The sequence below is a fragment of the Leuciscus leuciscus genome (genome assembly GCF_965113295.1).
Source record: "Leuciscus leuciscus genome assembly, chromosome: 20".
Classification (NCBI taxonomy): domain Eukaryota; kingdom Metazoa; phylum Chordata; class Actinopteri; order Cypriniformes; family Leuciscidae; genus Leuciscus; species Leuciscus leuciscus.
This window is the reverse complement of record NC_138744.1, coordinates 21,516,059-21,530,364: the sequence shown is the minus strand read 5'-3', so window position 1 is coordinate 21,530,364 and position 14,306 is coordinate 21,516,059. Positions and strand designations below refer to the sequence as shown.

At 40.1% G+C, this 14,306-nt stretch overlaps 1 long non-coding RNA gene across 1 annotated transcript in view; it reads left to right on the top strand.

The window, feature by feature from the left end:
• The window catches only part of LOC309483929, a 67,163-nt gene extending 56,491 nt beyond the window's left edge, over window positions 1–10,672 (top strand). Inside the window, exon 2 of the long non-coding RNA XR_014200668.1 lies at window positions 10,431–10,672. This is a non-coding gene — a long non-coding RNA (uncharacterized lncRNA). The remainder of the gene's footprint in view (window positions 1–10,430) is intronic.
• Window positions 10,673–14,306: the final 3,634 nt, after the last annotated feature.

The window sequence follows — 14,306 nt, the reverse complement described above, 5'->3', positions numbered from 1 at the left end:
TTACAATCAATATATGCACAATAAAAACACCTGTAAATGTATCTACTGTGAAGCAATTAATATTGTCTCAGTGCAGCTCAAGGCAGATCTGTGAAAGGATGGGGACATTGGGTCAAGGAAGACTCCCAGGCAGTCAGCATGAGGAATAGCAAACAGCTGGCCACACACACACACACACACACACACACACACACACACACACACACACACACACACACACACACACACACACACACACACACACACACACACACACGTTTAGCTATCTAAATGGGGACATTCCGGACGTAATGGTTTCTATACTGTACAAACTGTATATTTGATCTCCTTACACTAACCCTACCCCTAAACCTACCCATCACACAAAACCTTCTGCATTTTTAAATAACAAAAAACTGTAATTACTGTATTTTTATAACAGTTTACAAATGAGGACGTCCCTAAAGGAAGGGATTTTTAGAGATTTTGTCAGGTTTTGGTCACTTCTGGGTACAAATTTGTCCCCAAAATATAGTTAAGTAGGTACACACACACACACACACACACACACACACTCACACTCACACTCACACTCACTCTCTCTCTCACTCTCACTCTCACACACACACACACACACACACACACACACACACACACACACACACACACACACACACACACACACACACACACTCTCACACATCCAGATGCTTGACATAGAAGAAAGGAGGTGAGAGGAGAAGAAAGGATATGAAGACTAAGAAGAGGAAGGAAAGTCAGAATGAAAAATGATCCAGGGTTCAGAGTCAGACAACACCTTGTACGGATGACTACTGGGCTTCCAATTTGCTCCTAACAAGCATTCAGGCAGCATGACGTGAAACGTGACATCTCGGTGGAGAAATGCTGGAGAAGAGTGACCCTCTTCGGCTGCCGTCAGTAGAGTTGGACAGAAGCTGTAAAGCAGGAGGAGACAGACAGGAATGCGTTTGAAGTGACATGTAAAAATGTGAAGCCTCCGACAGCTGTGGATTTATGACGATGACAAATCTGTACATAATCGGTGCTAATCGCATCCTCCACCAGCCCTCAGGAGGGATGAAAGAGTCCCTGTCCTACTGCGTTCCTAACAGTCATCAGTGACAGACGGTAGGAGTGGGAAAGACCTTCGTGTTATGAGGCATAACTGATCATTCATGTCTTTAATGTCAGGCTGGATGGCTACAGACTCATACAAAAGTTTTTTGGGTTTTTTTCAGGATAATGTTCAGTTATTGTCATTTGAACAGTAGGTGGCAGTCTTCCTCTTCCTTAAATTGTAGAGAAATGCAGCAGGTGCATAAATACTTCTGAATGAATTTCCCACTAACTCAGACTTAAAGTCCCACTCCGATCATATTTTGATTTATTTTTAAACATTCTCAGTGGTCTTTAAATGATGATTATGCCGTTTTTAGCCAAAATCACAAAACCTGTGCCGTTTTCTGGGACTTCGCTTCAGCAGAGCGGCAGTAGCTCATTAGCAATTCGCCTCTGCGTTGTGGGCGGAGCCGTTGGCTGAAGCGAGATACATAGGCAGCAACAGCTTCTTTCTGTCTTTCTTTCTTTCTGTCAACACAGAAAACATTTCATCACTGGATAGTTTTTTTTCGTTTAATTAAAGTGTTGTTTTATGTCAGCTGAATGTCCGGAACGCTTTTCAGAGAAGATAAGGCAACTTTTTAAGCACAATTCACACCCAGCGGCAATTCAGAAAAAGAAAAAAAAATCTCCGAATGCTCCACACGAAACTTTGGTCTTCCGACCTTTTACCGCCGTGTCGATTTATTTTGATTAATATGTGCGAGGGAGAGAGAGCAAGACAGCGCTTAGTTTGGAGACGGTGATCAGGTCTTGTTTACATTTTCGCCTGGCTCCGAAGACAGAGTGCGCGCGCGCGCGTCCGGGTCTCTCTCTCTCTGCTCGTTCTTTCAGTTATAAACATGTCCTGTCACAAGCGCAGCAGTTCATCTACATTACTCACCGATCAAATAAGACTTTGGCGGGACAAAAAATCACTTTGGCGGGCGCTAAAACAAGTTCAATGCAGGAAAATTCATGCGTGAATTTAACTGAGTAGTACATGACCATGCACTCGCACAAATGCGACCACATAAAATTTTAACTCGCACATTCTCAAAAAATGGTCGCAGTCTGGAACCCTGGAACGTAATCCATTCATCTCTCACAGCAACATGTTTTGGTAAAGCATGAAAGCTAATACCAATATCTCTCCTCTTAGCATTGCAACCCGCTACCGCACATAGGTATTGATCCGCCATCGTCTTCTCTACTCCTCAGAACCTGACCGACCGGGCGGGCCCCGCCCAGTGGAGTTACTACGTCACAACTCCAGTCTATTTTAGCCGGCATTTTAGCGTCTGCTACTGATTCACAGCCATTTGAATGCAGAAATACTCAGAAATACAACTTTGAGCTTATTTTTCTCAAGATATGTCCTCTAGCATAAGAAAAATGCCACAAGAACATGTTAACACCTAGAAAAACATGATTTTCATCGGAGTGGGTCTTTAACAGCAATGCAATTCAGACCAAATTCAGGGGCTCCAAAATTATTTGAACTCCCAAGCCACACTTAAAAGTGCATGAATGTCACTGTATTAAATAAGAAAATATCAAGCCATGGAATTAATTTGAAAGAAATTACTTTTTTCTTTGGGGGACACAGTACTTCATTTAGATTACCTAATAACTATTCATTCAGTGAAAAGTGAAAAATTATGCTTACACTTTCCTCCCTCAGAATTGGGACAGAAGGCCTGTAGTTGCGCTTGTTATATGATTTATCTTATTAATAATTATTATAATTCATTGAGGTGTCATTTATTATTTCACTTCAGTTAAAAATATAGGACTGTGCATAATTCATAGAATTACACTTATTCACATGTATCTCTTTGAGTGGGATTCTGTTATTTTATTGAACTGTCATCATTTAATTATTCAAATGTATTATTTGTCAACATATATTTACACAGAATTCCATTTAGCATTTAACATTAATGACACCTTTCTTTGAGAAAATAAATTAAATTAAATTAATCTCAGATGTAATTTAGATATTCTGTAATATTCAGATGAGAGTTGGTATTAAGTTTACATCAGGGGGTTTCTTGTTGGGGGTCATCATACCTCAGTAGTGGGGCAAGATGGCCCCTTTTCATAATTTTGTGCAAGAACAACTACTGTAAATTAGTAAAAGATTACAGTAATTTCCATTAACAATAAATTGGATCCCAGCTAACAAAAATATTTTCCAAGAACGTTTTACTAACATTCCCATCAAGTTATGAAAACGTTGTTTCTGAATGTTCTCTGAATGTTCAAACCGTCCAGGTTTTTTTAATGTTTTTTTTTTTGGTTATGTGAACATTAATGGAATGTTCCATTTGTTCTCCAAAACATCTGAGACTAGTAAGTAGTAAAAATAACAAAAAGTTAAGACGAAACTATCTAAAATGATTCAGAAAAATGCACCATGAGCAATCCTGTTGCTCAAACAGAAGAACATGGTGCTAACAACGCCAATGTAATGGGTTTGATTCCCAGGGAATGCATGATTTGAAAAAAAGAAAAAGAAAAACGTTCCATGAACGATGCATAAGTAATGTTTTCGTGCTAACGTCTTGAGAACGTTTTTAAAGACCAGACAACTTTGAACAAACATTCTGTTAACGTTACTGGAAGAACGTTTGTTCATAAGTTCTGACCCAGACAGCAACATAGTGTCGGCCCAGATCCGGCCCACATCTGGTACGCGTTGAATCCACATGTACCAGATGTGGCCCGGATCTGGGCCGACACCATGTTGCTGTCTGGGGAGAACATTTCCTGTTAGCTGACATGATCATTATCTTGTACATGCTAAACTCATAAACTCTAAAATATGTTTCATTTTATTAGTAAATGCACACTGTTTGACAATACATGTACATCAGAATCAAACTGATATCAAACTATACTTGTACATCAGACTCAAATATTCCTGTAGCTTAGTGGTGCATGGCAGTAGAAACAGCAGGATCATGGGTTTTAATTATAAAAATGTAAGCCTTGAATCAATGTAATATAAGTGTCCAAATTTTACTCTTAAAAATAAAGGTTCCAAAAAGGTGGTTTAGCAGCAATGCCATAGAAGAACCATCCTGGGTTCCCTAAAAAAGAACCTTTCAGTGAACAGAACAACTTTTGTGCAATGGAAAGGTTCCATGGATGTGAAATGTTCTTCATGGGCCCATCAATGGCAATACATAACTTTATTTTCAAGACTAAGTAACACTTCACCTTCATCGTAGGAGAACGATCTCATCTCAAAAAGACAAGCATATACCTGATACAAAACATTTTTAAAAGCAGAGTTCCTTTAAAAAAAAAAAAAAAAAAAGACCTGCACATATTCTCAGAAAACACTAAAAGAGGAGGACCAGCTAAGCTTCTCTGTTCTTGGACTCCTCCTTTGCCTGATGTTCTAGAGTGTTTTTGAGGCCACAGGGGACGTTCAACCTCCGTCAGAGCCCCTGTTTCCAGACACAATACCGAGCCAGGATAAACACTACTGTGGCAGCCGTACACCTGCACAAACCGGCGCTTTCTCACTCATACCGCAAACACTCGTCTGCTGCACAATAAACTACGTCATCCATCACAGAGGAACTCCCCACTGCATCTCTTCATCATCACACAAAAGTAGGGAGAGAAGATTGGGAACTGTGTAGATGAATCCTGAGGGATTTTTGTTGATGCGCAAGACCTGCAAACACAAACGTGATGATGTATTTACTGTGGTAGCAGGGGAAAAACTCTCAGCTTGAGAATATGTAGTCATGTTGACATGCGAATGAGCGCAGTGCTCCTGGCTGGAGACCAACGCTTGTGGTTACACACCAGAATAAATTTAACTCAGGTATTAATTCGACACCTGTAGATGCACTAATTCAGTCAAACAAGGCCATAAGAACATTAAACATGTTTTTGAAAGAAGAACAGAGAAGAGTGCAAATGGAGAAGCAAGCTAAAAAAACTGCTCTATAATTTTACAAGATGCTCCTGTATGAAAATAACTCTACCATAAGCTGTTATTTTGAGGTCATTGCATGCAATAAACCCTGGACACAGTGATGATCAGAGCATGCATCTGTTATGTATTTAAATCATCAGTGTTGGAGAGTGACTACAAAGAGTGACTCTTCTAATTTAACGCCATTTTCAGTAGCACGACACCAGTTTAGCTGTTTTTACGTTTTTTTTTTCAGTAACAAAACACAATTCAAAATTTGACAATTCTTTTTTTTAATGGTACATTGCCATGTTTATTCGAAATAATTTATCCCCTTGTAATCTTTAATCAAAATATCTTCCCATCTTTCAACAACATCTCTTCACTTCTCTAATGACGTGTTTCCTGGCGCGAGGGCGGGGCAACCTGTCACTCACATGACATCAGCAATAGCAAATGACTGCGATCCAGTCAATTGCTGATGGACAAATCCAAGTCACATTCTTATTGTTTGAGAAGCCATTTCACTCGGATCTACATCACAATAGGGGAAAAAGACTATTGCGACTTCTGTTTCATGGTGACTTCCATTTTTAAGCTGATAGAACAATCAAACGCTCACGTAAACAGCTCTCTCTCATTCATATGTAGGTGGGTCAATGACGTGACGCCTACATTTTCTGTCTAATTGCATTTTTTCAGGTAAAAACGGGTTTAAATGCGTAAGAATATACTGTAGCCTATATTTGTAGTACCTCTCCCATGTATGTACTCACTTTAACTTTTCAAAAACCTTTAGTTATTTGTCATTTTTTTGTTATTTAAAGTGTAAAAATATCATGTGGTGCGACGGTCCGGCCATAACTTCTGTTTTGAAAATGTCTTGAAATTACTCTAAATTTATTAAAATTTATTTTCTGCACTATTTGGCATGATTTCCAAAGTGCTTTGTAATCCTGTAAAAAAAAAAAAATCAATGCATTTGTATTTATATTTCCATCATAATATACAAACAAACTTTGTCCGATGATGTCCATTTTATGAAATATCATGTGGTGTGACCATCAAGGAACTACCATTTTGGGACTTTTATGTTGAAAACTATTCAAACACAGGAAGCCAATCATATACCAATTTACCAAGGACCCATGGAAGCAAGCAGGTTTGTCAAATATGTAGTTTTATTATAAATTTCTTAGTGACCTTTTGTGGGAAGCTAGCTTGTTTTGTTTAGGTGGCCAATTCAGTGCCTGTAAATTTTGACTGAATTTGAAAATATCATGTGGTGCGACCAAATATAATGTGGTGCGGCCACTGCAGACTGTTTACAATGATAGATATATGTCCTAGATTGGCAGTTTTTGTACCTTTATATCCAGTTGATGTTTATATACAAGAAGTACTTTAATTTTGTATCATTTGGAATAGTTTATGCAATTTGGGATATATATTTTTTTATATTTCAGATGATTTATGTTTACTCTTTGTACAATATGAGAAAAATGCAAAAAAAAATTTAGAGCATGTAATTTCAGTTTAGTAATTTTGCATTTATTAGTAATGTATTTATTATTGCCAATTTATTTATTTAAAACTATTTTAATCTATTTTACCAGATGCCACTGCAAAGCGAAGTAAAAACTCTGACCCTGCAGCTAGAACGGAGTACCTTGCTAGGAGAAGAGTGAAATATTATTACAGTTTAAAATAGCTGTTTTCTATGTGAATATATAGTAAACTGTAATTTATTCCTGTGATAAAAGCTGAATTTTCAGCATCGTTACTCCAGTCTTCAGTGTCACATGATCCTTCAGAAATCATTCTAATATAATGATTTACTGCTCAAGAAACATTTCTGATTATTATCAATGTTCATATTTTTGTGGAAACTGATATACAGTTTATAGCGGGGGAAATAAGTATTGAACACGTCATCATTTTTCTCAGTACATATATTTCCAAAGGTGCTATTGACATGAAATTTTCACCAGAGGTTGGTAACAACCCAAGTAAGCCATACATACAAAGAAACAAACAAAAATAAGTTCAGAAATTAAGTTATGTGTAATAATGTGAAATGACACAGGGAAAAAGTATTGAACACATGAAGAAAGGGAGGCGCAAAAAGGCATGGAAAGCCAAGACAACTGCTGAAAACTTACAGTAATTAAAAAGCAATCCAGTGGAAATTAATAACAGCTGGTTCAGTCCCAAATGATGGCCTACAAAAAGGTCTCATTGCCAAGGTGTCACACAAGACACATCTCATGACGGGTAAAAGCAAAGAGCTGTCTCAAGACCTTCGCAACCTAATTGTTGCAAAACATAATGATGGCATTGGTTATAGGCGCCATTCTAAGCTTCTGAATGGTCCAGTGAGCACTTTTGGGGCCATAATACGGAAGTGGAAAGACAATAATTTCACCATAAATTTGCCTCGACCAGTGCTCCTCGCAAGATTTCTGATAGAGGAGTGAAAAGAATAATCAGAAGAGTTGTCCAAGAGCCAACACCAAGTTGTATGGTGTTTTTAGGGTAATGTGCACTGCCATTTCTCCTCCAAATATGGTGTGTATTATGGCATCCAAACAGTTCAATTTTGCTCTCATGTGACCACACTATATTCTCCCAGTATTTCACTGGCTTTTCCAAATGTTGTGCAGCAAACTTTAAATGAGCTTCAACATGCTTTTTTTTCAGTAATGGAGTCTTGCGTGGTGAGCGTGCATACAGGCCATGGCGGTGGAGTGCATTACTTACTGTTTCTTTGAGACAACAGTACCTGCTATCTGCAGGTCTTTTTGAAGCTCTCCAAAAGTGATCCTTGGCTCTTGGACAACTCTTCTGATTATTCTTTTCACTCCTCTATCAGAAATCTTGCGAGGAGCACTGGTCGAGGCAAATTTACGGTGGAATTATTGTCTTTCCACTTCCGTATTATGGCCCCAAAAGTGCTCACTGGACCATTCAGAAGCTTAGAATGGCGCCTATAACCAATGCCATCATTATGTTTTGCAACAATTAGGTTGCGAAGGTCTTGAGACAGCTCTTTGCTTTTACCCATCATGAGATGTGTCTTGTGTGACACCTTGGCAATGAGACCTTTTTGTAGGCCATCATTTGGGACTGAACCAGCTGTTATTAATTTACACTGACAGGGGGCTGGATTGCTTTTTAATTACTGTAAGTTTTCAGCAGTTGTCTTGGCTTTCCATGCCTTTTTGCGCCTCCCTTTCTTCATGTGTTCAATACTTTTTCCCTGTGTCATTTCACATTATTACACATAACTTAATTTCTGAACTTATTTTTGTTTGTTTCTTTGTATGCATGGCTTACTTGGGTTGTTACCAACATCTGGTGAAAATTTCATGTCAATAGCACCTTTGGAAATATATTTACTAAGAAAAATGATGACGTGTTCAATACTTATTTCCCCCGCTGTATATGTCAGGATTATATGATGGATAGAAAGTTCAAAAGAACTGCATTTATTTGAAATATAATATTTTGTAACATTATAGCCTAAATATCTTTACTGTCACTTTTTATCAATTTAATGTGTCCTTGATTAATAAAAGTATTAATTACTTAAAAAAAAACTATTGACCCCAAATGTTACCTGTATACAATACTTTTATTTATATCTATAACATTATTATTTGTTAGAAAGAAATTCTAAGGCAAGTTAAATTAAATGGTGCACTTATATTTGCGATGTGATTTTTATAAAAAATACATAAAATAAAAAGTTTATAAAATGTTTATGTTTATGTTGAAATTTGTATAAAATCTGGTTTTAATTTTAATTTAATTTAATTTTTAAATTTTTTTCATTGATCTCTTTAAATAGATTTTCTAATTCGCTTGCAGAGCGCAAGTTTCTGGATGGCACATAAGTAATGGGTTTAATTAAAAGGGAGCAGAACCAGTGGTTGTTCTGTAGGCAAATGTCAGTAACTTGATGTGAGCGGCAACTGGCAACCAGTGCAATTTTGTGAGGAGAGGAGTGACATGTGCTCTCTTCGGCTTCTTAAAGACCACTCTGGCTGCAGCATTCTGGATCAGTTGCAGAGGTGCAAGCTGGAAGATCAGCCAGGAGAGCAGTACAATAGTCCAGTCTGGATAGAACAAGCTCTTGGACAAGGAGTTGTGTAGCATGCTCTGATAGGAAGGGCCTGATCCTCCTAATGTTGTACAAGGCAAATCTATATGACTGGGCAGTTCTAGCAATGTGGTCTGTGAAGTTCAATTGATCATCAATTACAACTTCAAGGTTCCTGGCTGACCTTGATGGAGTTATGGATGACGAGCCTATCTGAATGGTGAAGTTGTGATGAAGTGTTGGGTTGGCCGGGACCACAAGTAGCTCTGTCTTCGCAAGGTTTAGTTGAAGGTGGTGGTCCTTCATCCAGCCAGAAATGTCTGTCAGGCAGGCTGAGATACGATCAGCTACTGTCGGATCGTCAGGCTGGAATGAGAGGTAGAGTTGTGTGTAGCAGCGTAGCAGTGATAGGAAAAGCCATGTTTCTGAATCACAGATCCTAGTGATGTCATGTAGATGGAGAAGAGAAGTGGTCCAAGCACTGAGCCCTGAGGCACTCCAGTAGCTAGATGTTGGGTCTTAGACACCACACCCCTCCTCGACATCCTAAAGGACCTACCTGAGAGGTAAGACTTGAACCATTGGAGTGCGGTTCTCAAGTTACCCTTCATCTTTAGGATTGACAGGAGGATCTGGTGGTTAACTGTGTCAAAGGCAGCAGACAGATCCAGCAGGATGAGAACTGAGGATTTGGAAGCTGCTCTTGCCAGTCTCAGAGCTTCAATTTACTGAGAGCAGGGCAGTCTCAGTTGAGTGTCCGCTTTTGAAACCAGACCGATTGTTGCTCTGTGTAAGGAAGGAAGAGATCTGGTTGAAAACAACTCGTTCACGTGTTTTCGCGACGAATGGAAGAAGAGATACCGATCTATGTGCTGGATTTAGAGTGGGTTTCTTAAGCAGTGGGGTTACCTGAGCCTGCTTAAATGCTGTGGGAAAGGTACCAGTGTGAAAAGAGGCGTTTATGATGTGCGTGAGTGCGGGTACAACTGAAGATGAAATGGCTTGAAGTAGGTAGTCAAGCGGACAGGTGGTAGGGCGATTGGAAAGGAGGAGTTTCGAGACTTCTGCCTCTGAAAGTAGAGAGAAGGAGGGTAGAATGTGTGTGTTAGTTTATGGATTGGTAAATTGGCCGCTGATGGTGGTTGTTTTATTTATGAAGAATGTGGCAAAATCATCAGCTGTTAGGGTTGATGAAGGAGGAGGGTTGAGAAGAGAGGAGAAGGTTTTGAAAAGAGTTAGAAGAATTGTTAATTTTGTTGTGATAGTAAGTCATTTTAGCAGTAGAGATATTAGCAGAGAAGGAAGAGATGAGTCCAAAGAGGATAAACAAGAGGGTGAGAGTGAGCGTAGGTTTCGCCGAAAGGTGACCTGTGGAGGAGTGTGTGTTGTGTTCTGAGGCAGGTTGAGGTTGAGAGTGAGGAAGTGATCTGAGTTGTGCAGTGGAGTGACCATCGTATGGTCAGTGGAGGAGTAGCGCGTGTAAATAAGGTCCAATTTGTTACCTGATTTGTGAGTAGCCGCAGTAGATACTCGTTTGAGGTCGAATGAGGCAAGCAGAGTGTGGAAATCAGCAGCCTGAGGTTTTTCTAGGTGGATGTTGAAGTCTCCACGAACTATGAGAGGAGTACCATCCTCCGGGAAGGATGAGAGTAGCACATCAAGCTCCTCCAAGAAGCTGCCAAGCTGACCTGGGGGACGATATACAACTACAAAATGGATTTTGCTGTTGTCGTTTGAGATGAGCAGACCAGTACCTCCACCCCTACCAGTCAGGCGAGGGGTGTGTGAGAAAGTGAAGTTAGTGGAGAGGGCAGCCGGTGTGGCAGTGTCCTCTGGTCTGATCCAGGTCTCAGTCAGGGCCAGTAGGCGGAAACCTGAATGACTAGAAACAGATGTAATGAAATCAGCTTTGTTTACAGCGGACTGGCAATTCCAGAGACCAATAGGAAAAGAGAATATAGTACTAGAAGACACCAGAAAGGTACGCAGGTTGTTAGGATTGAACTGCCTCCGACGTGTGACATTGGATTTAAACGCTAGGGATGGGCACAGTACTCGATCACTCGAGTACTCGAACGTGACAGCGATGATCGATCACAGAGACAGTTTATATAAGAGACATGCCACTTCCTCAATCCTCAATACAACTATATAAGGAAAACCCGTAACAGCAAAGATGGCGGTTGTATGCACATGTCCCGCCCCTCCCGCTGGAAAGCCAATCATCTGCTTTTAACAGTCAAGCCGGGAAACATTTAAGCCTATCGTCTGGTTCCACTGACGCATGCGCACAGTTGAGGTTTTGCGACAGCGGAGACGATTTGACGACAGCGAGTTGTGGCGTGTGCAAGAGCAGATGGAATCCACATGGAAGAGGGTGATAACAACGCGAAGGCACCGGACTATTAAAGTATTTTATATCGACCACAAATATGTTACCTTACATTCTAAGTAAAAGACACAAAATATGTCTTATTTGATCGGTGAGTAATGTAGATGACCTGCTGCGCTTGTGACACTGACAGGGCGCATATTTAACTGAAAGAAGTGAACAAGCAGAGAGAGAGAGCCCCGGTCGCGCGCGCGCAACTCTCCGGAGCCAGGCGAAAGTGTAAACAAGACTTCACCGTCTCCAAATTAAGCGCTGTCTTGCTCTCTCTCCCGCACGCATATTAATCAAAATAAAACGACATGATGGTAAAAGGTCGGAAGACCAAAGTTTCATGTGGAGCATTCAGAGATTTTTGTTTCCTGAATTACCGTTGGGTGTGAATTGTGCTAAAATACGTTGCCTTATCTTCTCTGAAATGCGTTCCGCACATTCAGCTGACATAAAATTACTCTCTAAATAAACGAAAAAACCTATCCAGTGATGTAATGTTTTCTGTGTTGACACTAACCTTGTGGGATGTCCATGTCCTAACTGCTGGGATAATCCAACGGTATGACACGTCCAATTCGCGAACTAATGACTCCTTTGAACCGATTCATTTTAATGAATAGTTAAAACAACTGATCTATACAATACATTATTACTGATAAAGTGCAAACCTGCTTATATTTAAATAATGGAGAACAATATTGACATTGAATATTGCACAACACCGGCATTCTGGATAGAGACGTAAATGAAGTTGGTGTCGTGAACCCTTGCGCATGCGTAGTAAAAGTATCACCTGCGGGGGAAAAGGCTTTTTAAACCTTATTTTGGGGCAAAGTCATCAAACTTTTTCAGCGATTTTTATCATATTTTACTGCTGTTTCGATACATGCAGTTTTTATGTCCCGGTGACCAGTGAAAGTGCAGTTCTGACTCTCTGCCCATTCATTTAGATAGGAGCCTGGTCTTGTTAGTCCGAAATAGCTGCCCGGAGGCGTTGCCAAGATGGCGGCCGAGTGGCACGACTTGCCTAAAAGGACTTTGTCGATCATAAAAACGATGATCTGAGTTAAAAATAATAATAATAAAAAAAAGACGCTTTTTTTTTCTTTTTTTCCTGATTGGTTATAGCAGCATTATGGGTGGCACCTTGAGCTCTGATTGGTTAGCGTTGCCAGAGCGCGGTCCAAAGTCCAAACCGAAAAACAGCGAAAATGTCTTCAAAGTCACATAATGATGTCTGGCTTCACTTCGACAAAATAGATGAAAAAAACAGTTCAGTGCAAAATATGCAGCGCCAAGCTGTCACACAAATCTACCATAAGTAGAATGCGTTGTCATCTAGTATTTGTACATAAAATGTCTTCCAATACCACCAAAGACGCAACTCAGATGAGCATCACATCTTTTACGGTCAGACAGAAATGCAACGCAGCCAGAGGTGAAAAGATGACACAACTAATCACCGAAATGATAGCGAAAGATTTGCTGCCCATTCGTTTCGAAGGAGAAGGGTTTAAAGATTTGATGAATTACGTTGAGCCCCGGTATAATGTCCCATCGCACAAGACAGTCACGAGAAGAATAGAAGCTCTATATGAAAAGACTGCTTCTTCACTGAAAGACAGACTGTCAAAGACAGCGAGGATGGCTATCACTACGGATGCATGGACCTCGCTGACCACTGAATCCTATATATTACATTGCTGAATGGGAAATACATAATGCAGTGTTAGAGACGCGCAGTTTCGATGAACGACATACCGCTGTGAACATAGCCAACTACCTAAAAGATGCTACAGAACAGTGGCTGTCAAGCTCGGAGAAAGTAATTGCATGCGTTCATGATAACGCTAGTAACATGGTTCTGGCGAATCGAGGACTTTGGGATCAGTGCCCTGCTTCGCACACACCCTGCAGCTAGCCATCAACGAAGGCTTCAGTGTTGCTTCAGTTAAAAGCGTGATAGCTGCCAGTAGCCGATTGGTGGCACATTTTCACCACAGCACCGTGGCTACAGCGCCACTTCGCCAGAAACAACAACAGCAGAACGGATGAGTGAGTGGAGGGATGCTGAAATCTATCAAGGAATGTTAGGCGAGTTGACAGAGTGAATAAATATATGCTTCCTCTCATGCTGATAAGGGTAGACATGGTAATTATTTGATGACAAGTTGATTGGACTGATTATTTGAACGTGCTCCTCCCGAACTTTGTTTATGAAACATCATGTGTAGATTCTGTCATCGAGTCTGTTATAGAAGATATCGACAGCGCATTAATTTTAAAAGAGGAACAGAGAACCGCGATCAAGGCATTTGTCGGTCGGAAAGATGAATGAAGAACATACGTCACTTACTCCGTTGCTCTGATTGGTGGTAGGTCTATCCAATTGAGTGCAGAGGCATTTTCTTTCCTGGTTCGGTTGAAACACGCCCCATAATCACAGCCCAATGGAGCAGTATCAGACTCATATTCTGACTAGAATCTGAGTATGATGACATCAGGCTAGTGTTGTTCAGTAATTTAAAGGGATACTTCACCTCAGGAAAGATGAATGTGGATTTAAAATAGGTCATTTATGAAAGTGAAAGTGAAGTGAAAGTGAAAGTGACACGTGACAGCCAAGTATGGTAACCCATACTTGGAATTTGACCTCTGCATTTAACCCATCCAAAAACCCATACATTTATGTAGAAGAAATGTGAAGAAATGTTTGAATTTGGAGCTTTCTAGACTGAGAAAAGCCAGAAAATGTATTTTTGGCTTATGTGGATGAAAGACAACAA